This window comes from Antechinus flavipes, chromosome 3 (assembly GCF_016432865.1).
Source record: "Antechinus flavipes isolate AdamAnt ecotype Samford, QLD, Australia chromosome 3, AdamAnt_v2, whole genome shotgun sequence".
NCBI lineage: Eukaryota > Metazoa > Chordata > Mammalia > Dasyuromorphia > Dasyuridae > Antechinus > Antechinus flavipes.
Window position 1 is genome coordinate 313,022,903 of NC_067400.1, and position 18,631 is coordinate 313,041,533.

An 18,631-nucleotide genomic window follows, 5' to 3' on the forward strand; every position below is an offset into this window, starting at 1 on the left:
ACTATCTGCCAGGCACTATACTAAGTACTAAAGATGATAGGGTTATGATTTGACAGCAATTTGTCTAGAAAAAAAATTCAGAGTTCTTAGTAAATAGAAAGCTTAATATGAGTCAGCAGTGTGATTCGGTGGCCCATATACACACATGTATATGCATATATGCATGTATATATACATGTGTATATAACAAATTTGGTGCTACATTTAAAAAGGTGCAGCTTTCAGAATTAAGGAATTGATCATCAAATTGCATTGCCATTTAGTAAAGTTGTATCAAGTGTGTTCTGTTCACTTCTGACACCCCATTTTTAAAAGGACAGTAGATTTATTTATTTTTATATTCCTTTTGCTAAACATAATGTTTTACATGGAGTGTGATAATAAATGTCCTATTTAGATATTGGTACGGATAATAGTAATTTGGACAAAGGACAAAATGACAAGAGATCCAGAGGAGAGTAAAATGGTGAAAGTTCTTGAGTCTGTTTTAGTAAAAGGAAATCAGGGTATTTGGCCTAAAGAAAAGTAAGTTTACTTCAGTTCTCTTCAAACACATTTTATGGAAGAATGATTTGAGTTGATTTGCTAGCTCCCTTGTGGCAGAACTAGGAGTACTCAGTGATCAGAAGGTACAAACCTACGCTTTTAATATTAGCATGAAACTTCCTAACTCTTTCCTATCCAAAAAGAGAATGAGCTGACTAAGGAGTTGATGAGTTTCCTTTCACTGGATGTTTTCAATTTAGGACATTTTATAGTGGTAATTTTTTTCCAGTATGGATTGGATTGTGATTTTGTGATCTCATTTTTTTGTCCATGGTCACAGCTAATAAGAAAGAATTTTATGGCTCCATGTCTTTTGGTTTGGTCTGCTTTTGTTCTTGAGAGGCAATAGGATGTAATGGATAAAGAGCCAGCCTTGAACTCAGAAAGACATAATTCAAACCCCACAACATATCTTTGCTCTGAGGCCTTGAGCAAATTTCTTAATGTCTCAGAGTCCCAAGTAACCCTCCAACAAACAAACAAACAAACAAACAAACACAAGCAAACAAAAATATGTTGCTGTTGTTTATTGGCAGAGCGAGAATCCTCCCTGGGAAATTTCCTAAACCAATGAAATCACAAGTGGCAATGGGAAGTGGGAAGGAAGCAAAGTAAGTGTCTTTCAAATTTACAAATAGACATCTGTCTCCTGAATCAAGAACTCTTAACTTTTTGTAAGAGTTTTTATGGGTAGTGATCATTTTTTGCTATCTGGCAATGTCTATGAACCTCTTCCGAAAATGTTTTTAAATGCATCAAATAAAAAAGGATAACAAAAGGGCCATTAAAAAAGTTCATGAACCTCAGATTAAGAACCTTTATCCTAAATGGATTCTTTCTTTTTCTTATTACTAGTATCCTTACCAATACCTAATAGGACACTTATTAAGACACTCTGTTATAAAGTCTTGGCTAACTCTCTGGAGAGCCTCAGGATCAGTCAGAGTCCAAATCAATCAAAGTCCTTGATCTTTAGGGGGAGAAGTGAAGGAGGCAAGCAAGCTGCCACAAGGCTTGCCAAAGATGTATCCTGGATTCTGGAGCCCAGAGTCTCCAGCCTTTCTCTTCCTCGTTGGGCAGCCAAGTGACCCTGACCTCTCTCCCTTAACCTTCCAATCCTTGCCAATGATTACCTCACCACCACACATTCAGCAAACACCAATTGTGAGGAGAGCCATCCCATTACCATATCACCTAAGTATATGCTTATAGAGCCCTTATCTCACATGAATAGGTAATTAGCATTTAAGTGCTCTGCTGTCTGATTCAAGTACACCTTTTCAGAGTTTCAGCCCTCTACACTCTGTGTCTTAAGATACTAAATCTGTGATTTTATTGATCCTATGGTAATTTTTTTTGTTTGGTTGCTAAAATCTTTATGTTGTATTTTTATAACTATAACCTTATTGTAATAGACAGGTTCGCTGCCTTTGAAAAAGAAGAATCATTTTTAAAAGCTCTTTACTGTATTAATTACATATAATTGTAATTCTCCTATATAATTTTTTTGTATTTTTAAACAAGTACAATTGTATTATTTTTAACATCTACTAGCAGAGTGTTTCTAAGTAGTTTCTACATGGCTTACTTTAATGAGTAGGTGTTGAAGAAAACAATCCACAATATGCATCTTAGCTAAAAAGTCTGTCAGAGATGCATTTATTATTTTATGAGCAGTTTGCTTGGAGAGAGGTTCTGGCCAACAATGTTCCCCTGCTAAACAGAAAACTCTGACTCAAGCAATTTTCAACTCACATTTTATAGTAACTGTGAAACAAAAGATAAAGAAATTACACAGCAAAGAAAGAACAAAAGTACACAGTTATCAGTTTTAATTTTGAATTATTTACCAAAGAGAACAGTGGTCATGAGAGCACACCCTTTGGGCAAGATCTGACTTGTCTAAAAACTAAAGACATACTCTCTCTTGTCTAGTTAGTGGTTCTGAATTCTCTCAAGATTAAAAACACTCCTAAATTTTAATCTAGTCAGAGATTCAAAGTATACATGGGAGACCAAGGACACCAAACCAAAGACACTGTTATAACAGTCATTTTTGCTTTTTTGCAACACCGTAGAGGTCTCTCAGTGTTATTGGCTTCCTCATAAAGCTCATAGGACTACACTCAGAAACCTTTTTCTAGTAATTGATTGGAAAAAAAAAAGGGACACACCGAACTAATATAATTGTATTTTTTTAATTAAAAAATTTAGACTGGTTCTCTGATTTATAGAGTCCAAATTAGTGAGAATACACTGTAATAGTTCAAGAGATAGCATAGTATAATAGTAAAAGCACTGTTTTTAAAGTAAGAATACTTGGTTGAAAATCATGCTTCTGTTGATAGTTATGTGATCTTGAACAAGTCATTTCCTTCTCTCTCACCTGTAAAATGAGAGGGCTTAATTATACAACTTCTAAGGTCTCTCCCAACTCTCAATCTATGATCCTAAGGACCTTCCATATATAGATTTATGAGTCAAAAACAGAAACTGATTTTGGATTTTGTAGTTCATTATGAATAGACTATATCCACATTCATCTTCATTTCCAGAACTATTTGGGACATCTTGTGTGTTATAGACTTCCATTCTTTCTGTGAGAAACAATACATTTCTTCTTTGTGAATGAGGCTCCACGTGTTTCTTCTCTTTATGAAACAATTTAATGACCCATGTTTCCATTTGTCCGGTTTTGCAAGAGTATGCCATTCAGTGCCTAATCAGCTATCTATGAATTATCAACCTATGTTAGAACTTGCATGCCATTGTAGAAAAAAATTAGATTAGATGATATGTAATTCTTTTTCTAAAGCTATTTATATGTTCATCTACTTCTTTGTAATCATCTCAGAGCTCAAGAATTCATTCCACTTTTTTTTTTTGGGGGGGGTCACAAAAATGGTGTTGAATGGACTATTGTTCCAGATGTTATGAAGGTCTAAATACTAAGTCTCTGATAGTTTCAGAAGGTTTTATTTCAGCTAATTCCTTAAGCGGTCTAGGATTCAACTCATTGGGCCTTACAATTCATTTTATTAATCCTAAATGTGTTTTAAAAGCAAGGAATATTAAAAATGAAAATAAATTAGCAGATTTGATTATAAAAGATAGTCTCATGGTTTCTAATTTGTTGAAAACAAACATGCTATCAAATAATGAGAATTGAGGAAAGAAGTGATAAGGGTACAAATTATATTATTTTTGGTCAGGAACCGTGTCTTATACTTATTTGCATCCTTACTGTGCCTAGCTTAGTGCTAGCATGGATAAGTGCTCGATAAAAACTTTCCAAATGATTGAATAATTGCTACTGGCAGATTCCAAGCCTTTCTGGTAAGTCTCCCAGAAAAAGACCTTGTGATATAGTTCTGCTACCCTTTTTACTGTTTAGCTCTTCTTCGAATTTAACATTCTCATTAGAAAGAGCTGGAAGGGAAAAGTTATGAAACTAAATTAAATCCCAAAGAAACAGATGAGAGAGACTTTAAAGAATAGCTTATTAAAGTCATGCAACACAAAACAACAACAACAGGGAAAAGGCATAAATAGAATGACTAAATGACAGATATGAGGAGTTTTGTTCAAGCTCTTTGAAAGAAAAAATAAAGCATTGCTCTTTTTTTTTTTTTAATGGACCTTCAATCCTAGGGACTCCAGACAAAAAGACTTATATCTTGCAAGAGGTTATATTGAAATTAAGGAATGGGTTGGACTCATATTATAGAATTGTGGACATCTGTGCCTTCTGAAAAATATGTAGAAACTATGGATGGATGGAAAAAAATCACTACCCAATGACTAAATAAATAGAAAAAGGCTGCTGCAGGGTAAGATTAAAGGATATAAGATAATTTCAAACTCAGATTTCTTCTCCATCCAGCCTTTCAAAAATCAACTGGTATTTAAGACTTTACAGATACTAAAATGTATATCAGAGAATCACAGGTTGCACCTAGAAGCTAGGTGGCATAATGAATAAAACACTGCAGTTAAAAGATTAGGGGACACGAATAAAGGATCTGTCTCAAACCCTCAGAGACCTTTGAGTCTCAACTTCTAAATCTGTAAAATGGGAATAATAATAACACCTATTTCACAGAGTTGTTGTAGCAAATGAAATAATACATATAAAGAGCTGCATAAATGATAGCTAAAATAAGGAAGGAAGTAATACAGAGAATCATAGAACTAGAAACTGTTTTAGAAATCAGTGAACCCAATAACCACAGATGAAGAAACTAAGGTCCATAAAAATTAAACTACTTGCTCCCACATAGTCCAACAAACTAGTAACAGACTCAAACCCTGGCTTCCTTACCTCAATATACCCCATTGTTTTTCACTATAAAAGATATATTTCAGAAATACTCAGAAACAAAATGATGAAATGTCTCATTTATTCTCAAATCAGAATCCACCCTCTCACAGGATAAGCTGCTTGACTTTTCCTTCCCTACTTCTGGGGGGTAAAGGGGAGAGAGAAGGAGGGAGAGTAAATTCTGTGCCCCTTGACTTCCTAAGTTCATTGTAACAAACTGAGCTGAATATGAGTAATGAGAAGATATCCTTAGCAATGTACAGATAAGAGCATAGATTCATCAGCTCCACTGGGACTCATAAGTTGCCAAAAAAGTACATTCTTCAAATGAAAAGATCGTTATGGGGCCTTGGGGGGTGGGAATTAAAATAAAAAAACAGGTATTGTTGCACATCTGTATTATTTTCAGCTCCTCCAGCATAGAAGCCAGCCAGAGTTGTTCTCTGGGTTCTTCACATTCAACACAACATCTTATTTATCTTCTATACTTTTGTTCTTTTCCAAGCCTACTCAATCATTTATTGAAAATCCAGTGTTCCAGTGTGTGTGTTTCTACTCTGCCGATGCTATCTTTCCCTTCTTTTCACAGATAAACACAGCATACCTGCAAAAGGCTCCTCTAATTAGTATTAAAACTTGAAGTTTTTACTCCTGGCTTTGATGTCTTCTAGGATGCTTTTGGGTGAATAATAATATTCTTGCCTCAGCACCATTCAACACTTAATCAAAAGGCACCACAGCAAAGACCTCTTGCTATCACCCTCTGTGCACCGGTCCCATTCGGAGTGAAAGAGATAGAAAGATACATTAGCAATGATGTATTTCACAAAATCTGCTCTCTTTAGCAGGTATTTAGTAGAAATAATAACTGCTTACATTTGCATTGAAATTTCCTTGTAAACAACTTTTTGAGTTGTTTACATATATAATATATAATCCAGGTATTATGGTTTCCATTTTATAGATAAGAACACTGAGACTCGAAGGGGTTCAATGACTCAGTTGATGTCAGAGAGTTAATAAGTATGAGATCCAAGATGGGGCCCAGGTTCTCTGACTCCAAGCATACTACTCTTTCCGATATTCCATATTGGCTCTGAAGGGTACACTGATTTAAAAATTTCAACCATAAAAGAACAAAATTTAAAGAATAATGAGGGCAGCTAGATGGTACAGTGGATAGAGCACTGGCGCTGGTCAGGAGGACCTGAGTTCAAATGAAGCCTCAGATACTTACTACTTCCTACCTGTTTGACCCTAGACAAGTCACTTAATCCCAATTGTCTCACAGAAAAATCAGCAACAACAAAAAAGAATAAAGATGATTAAAAAGAAAAAGATTGAACAGGTACTACGTGGTTCAACTCTTTCTCAGTAAAGGTATTTCCTTTGAGTTTTGCCTTCACAAAATCCATCTTACAAATGTTTCTTCTGACTCTCAAGTCCCACTATACTCTATTGTCTCTCTCTACAAGTGATGCACCTCAGAAAAACTACGAAACAAATTAGGATAAACTATTAGTTCTTTAAGCATTGAGCCTGGGAACTAAAAGCTCTGGAGGGGAGAAGTAATCAATATATTTCATGATCTTTTAATTTACCTTTGATTATTTGTTGGACAGGAGAGATTAGCAGCCAATATCCTCTTAAGACCTTCAACCTCTTAACAATAGTGTTAATAATAGTAGTGGAAATAGTATTAGAGATCATCAAAATTAATATATATCATTTTTACATTTGTAGAATGTTTCATTTCATCTTAGGATGGACTGATGGAGACCTAGTGGTTCCTAAATAAGAAGATAGAGATCATGAGACACCAGGAAGCTAAGCAATGCTGAACCAAAGCTCACTGTATGTAAGAAGCTACACAAAATAATAAAAAGAATGTGACCCCAAGCTCAGCTGTCCAAGATACATCCTTAGCCCCAGAGCTCATAGTATGTATACAAAGAGCCATGATGCAAAAATATATCATGCCAAATATATTGAGAGAGGCACATAGCTCTAGAATAATAATACCTATAGCATACTTCTCTCACAATTTAGTTATATATATAAAGTGCTCTGCAAACCCTTAAGTGCTATATTAATAATCATGATAGTCTTTATATATCATTTATACTTGTTTGTTCACTTAATCCTCACAACAACCTTGTGAGGTAGATGCTATTAAGATTTAATAGACTAGTTGATCAGTGGAATAGGTTAGGTTCAAAGGACAAAAAAGTCAATAACTTTAATAATCTAGTGTTTGACAAACCCAAAGACCCCAGCTTTTGGGATAATAACTCACTGTTTGAAAAAAATTGCTGGGAAAATTGGAAATTAGTATGGCAGAAACTAGGCATTGATCTATACTAACACCATACACCAAGATAAGGTCAAAATGGGTTCGTGACCTAGGCGTAAAGAATGACATTATAAATAAATTAGAAGAACATAGGATAGTTTACCTCTCAGACTTGTGGAAGAGGAAGGAATTTATGACCAAAGAAGAACTAGAGATCATTAATGATCACAAAATAGAAAATTTTGATTATATCAAATTGAAAAGTTTTTGTACAAACAAAACTAATGCAGACAAGATTAGAAGGGAAGCAATAAACTGGGAAAACATTTTTACAGTTAAAGGTTCTGATAAAGGCCTCATTTCCAAAATATATAGAGAATTGACTCTAATTTGTAAGAAATCATATGAACAGATAATTCTCAGATGAAGAAATTGAGACTATTTCTAGCCATATGAAAAGGTACTCCAAGTCATTATTAATCAGAGAAATGCAAATTAAGACACCTCTGAGATACCACTACACACCTGTCAGATTGGCTAGAATGACAGGGAAAGTTGATGCGGAATGTTGGAGGGGATGTGGGAAAACTGGGACACTGATTCATTGTCGGTGGAATTGTGAACACATCCAGCCATTCTGGAGAATGATTTGGAACTATGCTCAAAAAGCTATCAAACTGTGCATACCCTTTGATCCAGCAGTGTTACTACTGAGCTTATATCCCAAAGAGATCTTAAAGAAGGGAAAGGGGCCTATATGTACAACAATGTTTGTGGCAGTTCTCTTTGTAGTGGCCAGAAACTGGAAACTTAGCAGATGCCCATCAATTGGAGAATGGCTGAATAAATTGTGGTATATGAATATTATGGATTATTATTGTTTGGTAAGAAATGACCAGCAGGATGATTTCAGAAAGGCCTGGAGAGACTTACATGAACTAATGCTGAGTGAAATGAGCAGGACCAGAGATCATTATATACTTCAACAATAATACTATATAATGATCAATTCTGATGGACGTGGCCTTCGTCAACAATGTGATGAACCAAATCAGTTCCATTAGAGCAATAATGAACTGAACCAGCCACACCCAGCAAAAGAACTCTGGGAGATGATTATGAATCACTACATAGAATTCCCAATCCCTCTATCTTTGTCTGCCTGCATTTTTGATTTCCTTCACAGGTTAATTGTACACTATTTCAATGTCTGATTCTTTTTGTACAGCAAAATAACTGTATGGACATGTATATATATATATGTATATGTGTATGTATATATATATATATATGTATATATATATATATATAGTATTTAACTTATACTTTAACAGATTTAACTTGTATTGATCAACCTGCCATCTGGGGGAGGGGGTGGGTGGAAGGAGGGTAAAAATTGGAACAAAAGATTTTGCAGTTGTCAATGCTGGAAAATTACCCATGCATATATCTTGTAAATAAAAAGCTATTTTAAAAAAAATTCCTATTTTACAGATGAGGAGACTGAGGCTAAAAAAAAGATAAATGACTTGATCAGAATCACATGACTAGTAAATTTCTAAAGTATAGTTTAAACTCAAGTCTTCCTGGCTCCAGTTCATATATATATATATATACATATATATACATATATATACACATATACATATATATACATATATACACATTATATATACACACATATAATGTATATATATAAATTATATAATATTATATAATATATATCAATTATTATCATTAATAATTATAATGATACTATTAAAAAGCTATAAAGTTGAATGAAGGTCTTCCTAACTCCAGGTCCAGCACTTTATCTACTTCACCATAAGTTTTTTTTTTCCAATATAGGTAGATAAATGGATGACAGGAGGAAGAGAAGGAGGAGGAGATAAAGGAGCAGGAAGAGAATAAGGAAGAAGAGATGGAGCAGGAGAAAGATGAGGAGGAAGAAGAGATGGAGTAGGAGGAAGAGTAGGAAGAATAAGAAAGACAGGAAAGGAGAGGGGGAGGAGACAGATAGATCACTGTGTTTCAGTGTACTGATTTCTTTTGTAACTATATGTATTTTTGGTATATTTAGAACATTATTCTAAGGAATCCATAGGCTTTACAAGACAGTGAAAGAAAACTACGAAACACATTAAAAAATTTAAGAATCCATTCATTAGACGTGGCATATAGATGATACATTTATAGATTTCATCTTTTAACTATGTGACTCTGGGCAAGTCACCTAATATCTCTTAGCCTTAGTTGTTTCAACTATAATATAATGATAATAAAAATATCTGTTTCACAAGGTTATTGTGAAACTTGAATTTTTATATACATATATACATATATATATATACATACATATGTATGTGTGGATATGTTTATATGCATCTATCCTATATGAATATGCATAATATTGATAATTATTATTATAGTGAACAATCAGATATGCAGCCTCAGCTGAAGCCATGTGATCTTCAGACTTGCTCTTTTGGTGAACCAATCTCCCTCTTTCAGACCCAGGTACCAAGGACAGCTACAATGTACACTTAAGGGAGAGAAACATCAAGAGACAGAGAAACAACACATTTCATTTTTACCCCCACCTCCAATTACCCCCACACTTCACCATTATATCCCATGGAGCACTCCATATTGTAGCCTAAAATATCCACAAGTGGGAAGCCCCTGGGTCACATACAAATTTATAGCTATGTCATTTTGTGACATATGTGCTAAAAGTTTATTTGTACCAGTTGCTTCATTATCTAGGATCGCCCAAAATCAATAATTCAAGCCAACAAGATTTATTAAGCACTTACTATATACCAGGCATTATGCTAAAGGCTGTGAATACAAATATAAACAAAAATAAAGACTCCTGTATAAAGAAAGATAAGATATAAAAGAAAATTGAAAATGGAGAGAAGCAAAGAGTCATGGTTAAGAAAGAAGTAGAAAACATTAGTAGAATTGGGAGAAGATATCCTCAGTTCTTACTTAAAAATAGAGGTTCCCGAAGGAACTATCCAGTCAGAAGAAGTGGCCACCAGAATAAAGGATGATAAATTGCCTGGACATGATAGAGAAATAACTTCAAAGATTCATGTGTAGATTCCTAAGAGGAGTGAAAGAGTAAACATGACTGATCTGGGTACTTTCTTAAAATGGTACCTTCTAGCTCTACAATTATTATTCAAAATATCTTGCCTAACTTCATACATAAAATAAAGGATAAAATTAGACTTACTTCCATATTTTGTGTCTCCAAACCCAGAGTTCTTTCCATAACACAGTGCTGTTATAGGTTCATTCTGTCCCTGTTTACAAAACCTAGAGTGAGTCCCTTTATTACTCAACACCTACTCCAAGGAGGAAGCAGAAAAAAATACAAGGGAATTACAAATAATTGTTTGTAGTCTTTAAGTTTTCCAATATAAAAATGATGGCATCAGTATGGTCCTTGTAGAGGAAAGAAAGTGAACTTAAAATGTTATCCCTAAGATTCTGATTCCCCAACTAAAACTACTTTTCTCTATGTGGTTAAAAATTTCTTGAAAGCTGAAGGTAGAAGCTACAACTACCATAATATTGTTTCCTATGAACTCTAAGATAAACAAATCCTATCTGAATTCATTAATTAGTCCTTCTAATAGAAAGAAAATTTTAAAATTAAAAACATGGATAGACGCATGCCTATAATCCTTACTCCTGGGAAAGCCAAGGCTGGTAGGAGTTCTGAGCTACAGTAAACTAAAGTCAATTGATGTCCATACCAAGGCTGGAAGCAATAAAATGAGTCTTTCTCCCTGCAAGTAAAAGGGAGCACAAAACTGCTTAGGGAGAGATAGTCAGCCAGATTTGGAAACAGAGCAGGTTAAAGATGCATATGTATGCTCGGCCTGCACACACACACACAAACACACACATACACACACACACACACACACACACACCAGGGATAAGGAATTTGTCCCATAAAACATTTAAATGCTTGAAAGACCTAAATTTGCTAAGTGTAGGAACTCCCTCCACTGATGAAGATTGCAGCTCCTTTAAAACTTAGGTAGTCTCACCAACAAAATCCAACAGCAAGAGATAGAAAGAGAAATTCCATTCAGATTAACTGTTGATAGCATAAAATATTTGGGAATATATCTATCAAAGGAAAGTGAGGAATTATATGAGCAAAATTACAAAAAAGTTTCCACACAAATAGTCAGACTTAAATAATTGGAAAAACATTAAGTGCTCTTGGATAGGCCGAGCGAATATAATAAAGATGACAATACTCCCTAAACTAATCTATTTATTTAGTGCTATACCAATCAGACTTCCAAGAAAATATTTTAATGATCTAGAAAAAATAACAACAAAATTCATATGGAACAATAAAAAGTCGAGAATCTCAAGGGAATTAATGGAAAAAAAAATAAATGAAGGTGGTCTAGCTGTACCAGACCTAAAATTATATTATAAAGCAGCAGTCACCAAAACCATTTGGTATTGGCTAAGAAATAGATTAGTTGACCAGTGGAAAAGGTTAGGTTCACAAGACAGAATAGTCAACTATAGCAATCTAGTGTTTGACAAACCCAAAGATCCTAACTTTTGGGATAAGAATTCATTATTTGATAAAAACTGCTGGGATAACTGGAAATTAGAATGGCAGAAATTAGGCATGGACCCACACTTAACACCATATACCAAGATAAGATCAAAATGGGTTCATGACCTAGGCATAAAGATGAGATTATAAATAAATTAGAGGAATATAGGATAGTTTATCTCTCAGACTTGTGGAGGAGAAAGAAATTTGTGACCAAAGATGAACTAGAGACCATTACTGATCACAAAATAGAAAATTTTGATTATATCAAATTAAAAAGCATTTGTACAAACAAAACTAATGCAAACAAGATTAGAAGGGAAGCAACAAACTGGGAAAACATCTTCACAGTTAAAAGTTCTGATAAAAGCCTAATTTCCAAAATATATAGAGAACTGACTCAAATTTATAAGGAATCAAGCCATTCTCCAATTGATAAATGGTCAAAGGATATGAACAGATAATTTTCAGATGATGAAATTGAAACTATCACCACTCATATGAAAGAGTGTTCCAAATCACTATTGATCAGAGAAATGCAAATTAAAACAACTCTGAGATACCACTACACATCTGTCAGATTGGCTAAGATGACAGGAAAAAATAATGATGAATGTTGGAGAGGATGTGGGAAAACTGGGACACTGATGCATTGTTGGTGGAGTTGTGAACGAATCCAACCATTCTGGAGAGCAATCTGGAATTATGCCCCAAAAGTTATCAAACTGTGCATACCCTTTGATCCAGCAGTGTTACTTCTGGGCTTATATCCCAAAGAAATACTAAAGAAGGGAAAGGGACCTGTATGTGCCAAAATGTTTGTAGCAGCCCTGTTTGTAGTGGCTAGAAATTGGAAATTGAATGGATGCCCATCAATTGAGAATGGCTGGGTAAACTGTGGTATATGAATATTATGGAATATTATTGTTCTGTAAGAAATGATCAGCAGGATGAATACAGAGAGACTTGGAGAGACTTACATGAACTGATGCTAAGTGAAATGAGCAGAATCAGGAAATCATTATACACTTCAACAACGATATTGTATGAGGATGTATTCTGATGGAAGTGGGTTTCTTTGACAAAGAGACCTAACTCAGTTTCAATTGATAAATGATGGACAGAAGCAGCTACACCCAAAGAAAGAACACTGGGAAACAAATGTGAACTATTTGCATTTTTGTTTTTCTTCCCGGGTTATTTTTTACCTTCTGAATCCAATTCTCCCTGTGCAACAAGAGAATTGTTCTGTTCTGCAAACATATATTGTATCTAGGATATACTGCAACATATCTAACATATATAGGACTGCTTGCCATCTAGAGGAGGGGGTGGAGGGAGGGAGGGGAAAAATCAGAACAGAAGCGAGTGCAAGGGATAATGCTGTAAAAAATTACCCTGGCATGGGTTCTGTCAATAAAAAGTTATTTTAAAATAAAATAAAATATTAAAAAAAAAAAAAACTTAGCTAGCCTTGGGTAGTTTCTGTTGAAAATTCATCCCTCGCAATGTAGTGATTAATAGCGAATTAGTTACTTACAAGAGTCAGACACAACTGAATACCACCATATATACAGCACTTTGAGATTTGCAAGATGTTTTACAGAGGCTATATCATCTGATCTTCACAACAACCCCGAAACATAGATGCTATTATCCCCCATTTCACAGCAGAAGAAACTGAGTCTGTAAGGTTAAGTGACTTATCTAGAGGCAGACAGCTAGTTAAATAGCTGAGGCTGAATTTGAACTCAGGTCTTCCTAACTATCTTGTACCCCAAAGATGTCAGATTTATGTCCAGCAGGCCTAATTCTACTTGGCCAGAATAAAATGTAATTCAGAAATGTTTACAATATCAACATGCCGCCTACAAGGATCTGGTTTCTATTTAAACTTGACACCACTGCTCTATATTATCTAGCTGCCTTAGGAATATATTTCCTATGTTATGGGTCTTCAGAACATATTAAGCATGCATGGTAGACTGATATGATAAAAAAAAATTAGATTGGGAGTTGGAATTCTTGGAATCAAGTTTCTGTGTTGTTATTTATTACATGTGATTTTTGGTGGATGCAGGTATATGACCTGTAACATGAGGAGTTGGAACTAGATGACCTTAGAGGTCTCTGCCCCGAGTCCTTTGAGTCTATGAGTCTGTACACATATTTCATTCTATCATGCAGATATTTGCTGAAGCAGAGAAAGTAAACATTTACTGAAGGGAATGAAGCATTTGGGGTAGCTGCCCAAAAAATATATATGAAAAATATCCTAAATCAAGCTTTGAGTTGGAAAAATTGAACGTTTTCTTTCATGTTCCTCCCTTGAGACCTACCCATTCTACCATTCTAATATCCTTACTACTTACCAATCCAATCATTTATGGTCTCCCTCATTTCCATTTATCTTTGCCACAATGCCCTCACCAACTATCTCAATGCCCAGACCAGAGATCATGTCCTGGAAGAACTTCCAAAACAGCCCCACTCTCCTGGTTGGTAACTGTCCCCTTCAGTAAAGCTCCAGTCATATTTGATTTCATCACCTCTTCTCTGGCAACCTCTTCTACAGGCTCTTTGCCAGTCATTTCACTGCCCTTCAAAAGCACCATCTCTGTTTTGATATTTCCGTTCACAGAACTTAGTACACTGCTTGACACAAAGCAAGCACCTAATAAAAGCTGTTTCATTCATTGTTAGCCAGCCCAGTTGTCTATTTTCTAATGGCCAACAGCCTCCTGCCCTAGCTAGTTCCTCATTTTACCTCTTCCCTGAACCTCAGAAACCAGCTCAGATATTGATCTAATGCTGACTTTGTCTTAGCCTTTATTCTTGGTCATTCTCCAGACTGTCCTTCAGAACCTGTCTCTCAGTCCCTACTCAATCTTCAGTGCATCAAAAATTTTACCACTTTAGAGCTCAGGTATGAAATCCAGATGTATATATGGCTAAACATCTGGATTTCATACCTGAGCTCTAAAGTGGTAAAATTTCTATGGCTAAAGAAAGGATGGAAAAGGAAGATTAGTAAGAATATTGGGAAAGGAAAAATAAAAATATTCTGTGTCATTCTGCATCCTTTGAAAAATAATCAAAGGCTGAACAAAAGTGTTATTACTTCTCCACCTTCATCTGACATTAACGTTGGTATAAACTGACTTAAGGTTAGGGACAGAAAACTACTATTTAATATGATTTTGTCTACTAAATCAACCATAGCCAGATATATGAGTAGGTGAAATAAAAAGGCACCTACTCAAGGGGATTTTTCACTCTTATTAAGGACATGATTGCCCCTAAAAATCCTTACAAGTCTATCTGAAAATTCTACCATGAGAATAATTTCTTTAAAGTTAAAGCCTTTAAAACAGAAGTTATTTATTTTTGAAATGGTATATGGAGCCTTGGGAAGAAAGGAGAGAAAAAAAAATTCAATGGGAGTCCCTGAATACATTAACAGAGTTTGTAGCCTGAAAGAAAGGTGCTTCTCTAATCAGGAGAGGGGAGAGAGGGGAGATTTAAGTGAGTCAGAAAAGATCTCAAGATGCAAAAGAGGCAGGCAATCTGAAGGCAGAATCCAATGGACCCTGGCAGTGCTAGAGATAAATGGTAACCTAGATTCAAAACAAAACAAAACAAAACAAAACCATAGATTCATAAAAAAAAAAAAAGGTTAATTTATGTCTTTTGACTTTACATCATGTTCCTTTCTGGAAGTATGAACCTCCCTATTCCTCCAGATTGAATCCTCCTTTGTAACAAAGAAAAATAATTAAGCAAAAACATCCAATATAGCTTCTGACACTTTTGACAAGGAATCTAGAATTGCACCCTACTAAACCACACCTCTCCGCCTTTGTTAGCTCTTTCCCTCTCCTCCTCTCCCTCTCATGTCACTTTCTGAGCATGTCACATCTTCTGCAGCCTACTCTATCTAAAAAGAAAAAAAATACATTTTAAGCTGACAAAGTGTGGCTTTTTGCTTCTTTTAAGACAATATATGCATGTTCATGGGCTTCGCTATGAGACTATCTCTCTTCCTAGATGTTTTGCACAGCACCTAAAACATTCTGTGGGTGATTAATATATGTTAAAAGGATGAGTCCTTTCAGCAATGTCTCACAGGACTGAACACGATGCCTTCCATGAATATCTTGTCTGCGAGATCTGAGATAATTGATGAGACTATTCTGGGATTGGCAGGTTCTGTCACATCTTGAGTACATATTTCCCAGTGGAATGGGTGACTCCGGTTGGTTAATTCATTTCATGAGGCAGTGTTTCTGCTGAAGATGCTTTTCAGTTTCTTGTCACAGAATTTCATCATATTCACTAGACTCCTTAAATATGATGTCTCCTTCCATTCAGGTCAGACTGGACAACAGCCTTCCCAGAAGACAGTTAGGTGGCAAGTAAACAGAGCCTTGGACTTGGCAACAAGAATAACTGAGTTCAAATTCTACTTCAAACACTTATAAATTAAATGACTGGGCAAATCACTTAGCCTCTCTCACCCACAGTTTCTCCATGAGTTAGATGGGGATAATAATAGTATCTATATGGAAACTGCTGTGTGAGATAATATATTATAAATGCTTTGTAAACTTTAAAAGGATTGGGAGTAGGCCTGTGATTTCACTGGAATAGATTACTCTCAAATGAGTAAACTCCACATACTTGACAATTTGTAGTTTCAGAGAGTGGCCTAGAATATTGACAGGTTAAGTGACTAGCCCAAACTTTAAAATATTGTACAAATGATAGCTACAATTATAAAGAGGTGTCTGGGTTACATTAATTCCTGTGGTGCATTGGTGTCTTAATGCAATTGTGATTATTATTATTGGATTTAAAATAAGAAAACAAAATATACATATACATACAAACACACACATGAAAGAATATATTCTGGTCACTGAGAGGGCAGCCTAACAGCATTATACTGAAGTATAATTCCCTTACCTGTTAATTCCTTTTTACAAAAAATAGCATTATTCCATATATTCAATTCTAGCTTATAGCTAATTATATAGAGGCAAACACATAGATAGCCTAGACTAGAAAGAAAAAAAAAAAAAAATATATATATATATATAAATAAATCTTACTAGAATCACTTAGCTAAACACTTCATTGTTTCTGAATAAATAAAAATGGTGAATTTGAAGGATCTGTTTAATACTAAAACTGAGCATTTTGGACATCAATGCATCATTGGTTAGTTGCTAAGTTTCTTGTGTTTATAAACCTTGACTCTGGTCTCCTGAAATGAGCTCCATTCTCTCTGCATGTATATTTAAGAGCCTGTATTATAAAGGTGAGAAAAGCCACAATCACCATAGCTAGAAGGAGTCTTAAGACACTATAAGAAAGAGTATGAAGACTATACAAGAAACTTTGAACTTCTTCTATGTTTAATGGTGCTTTATAAAAGAAAGAGATGAATATATATGGTCATTGAGGTTATTACAAAATAGTTCTATTTGTGTCCTCCATTTGTATCTTCCTTCTCTTCCTCTTCCTCTGTGCACTTTGAAAATGCTTCATTGGTACTCTTTTTCTATTCAGAGGGTAATCTTAACCAAGAGAAAAAAGATAGCCATATTTAGAGAAGTTAGAGGCCATAAGGACTGGGGGGACTAGTCATATTGTCTAAACCCTTCATTGCACACATAAGAAAATTGAGGCCTAGAGTTATTGTGACTTGCTCCATATCATATAGCCTGCTAGTATCAAGTAAAAACTGTATCAACATGTTCTCAGCCACCATAATTGAGGTAAGGAAGCAGATATCTTTCACTGAACTCACTTCTCCCACACATATCTATTGAAGGTCTTTTATAGATTGTAGAAGATAGCAATAAGAACATGGCTCAGAGATCTTGACCACAAAGATCTGTCCCTATGTCCCTTACCCAGGGGAAGGAGAGGCTCACTGTAATAGGAAAAGGGAATAGAAAAGGAGGGGAAGGAGAGAGATGTAAAGAAAGACAGGGAAATAATAATATCTAACATACTGATAGAGATAAAGAAAGAGCTAGATATGGAGATACAGAGGTAGAGATAGACAAATAGTGATAGAGACAGATACAGAGATAAAATAGATATAGAGATAAAGAAGTAGAGATAGATGGATGGATAGATAGATAATTTTCAGATGTGCAAAGCACTTTACATTTATTATCTCACTTGATTTTTTCCCACCAAGAAGATGAAAAAGAAATGATCATTTCTAGCAGTTTATAACCATATGAAATGAAGTGACAAGTCAGCATAGTAGAGGCATGGCAGCAGTCAGGTAATCAATCGGTTAGAGATAAATTAAGCCAATATCTACATGAGAATAGCATGGTTCAGTGTGATGGGCTTGGGCTGGCTCTGCTGCCACTCCCAATGAAATGTGTACTCCGAGGGCAGTAGGCAGAGAAAGAATTTAATTAAATAAGAGCAGGGGCTGGGGGAAGAAAGTCTATAAAAGAGAAGAGAGGGGAAAGGAAGGGAAAAATAAGATTGTAAAAGGTAAAATAGACATGCTTCAAGTCACATAGACCCTGCTTTGACTAGCACTCAAGCAAAACCCCAACCTGATGCAATATCCAGAATTTGAGGATAAAAGCAATTGAAGGTAAAGTGCGATCTCTGACCTGACTTGGTGAGAGTCTTAACCTGCACTGGTACTGTCAGATCAAAACCATATGAGCCTCACTGGGAAGAAACAGAGAAGCAGAGAGAATCTTTTCATGGACTGTAGCTGTTAGGGGATTGATTCTTCCATCTTATTTCCCTGCCTTTTGTTTAACTACTATATTCTTAGCTACTAAGTAATTTCTCCCTTTTTATGAGTATTTATTCTTTGATCACTTGA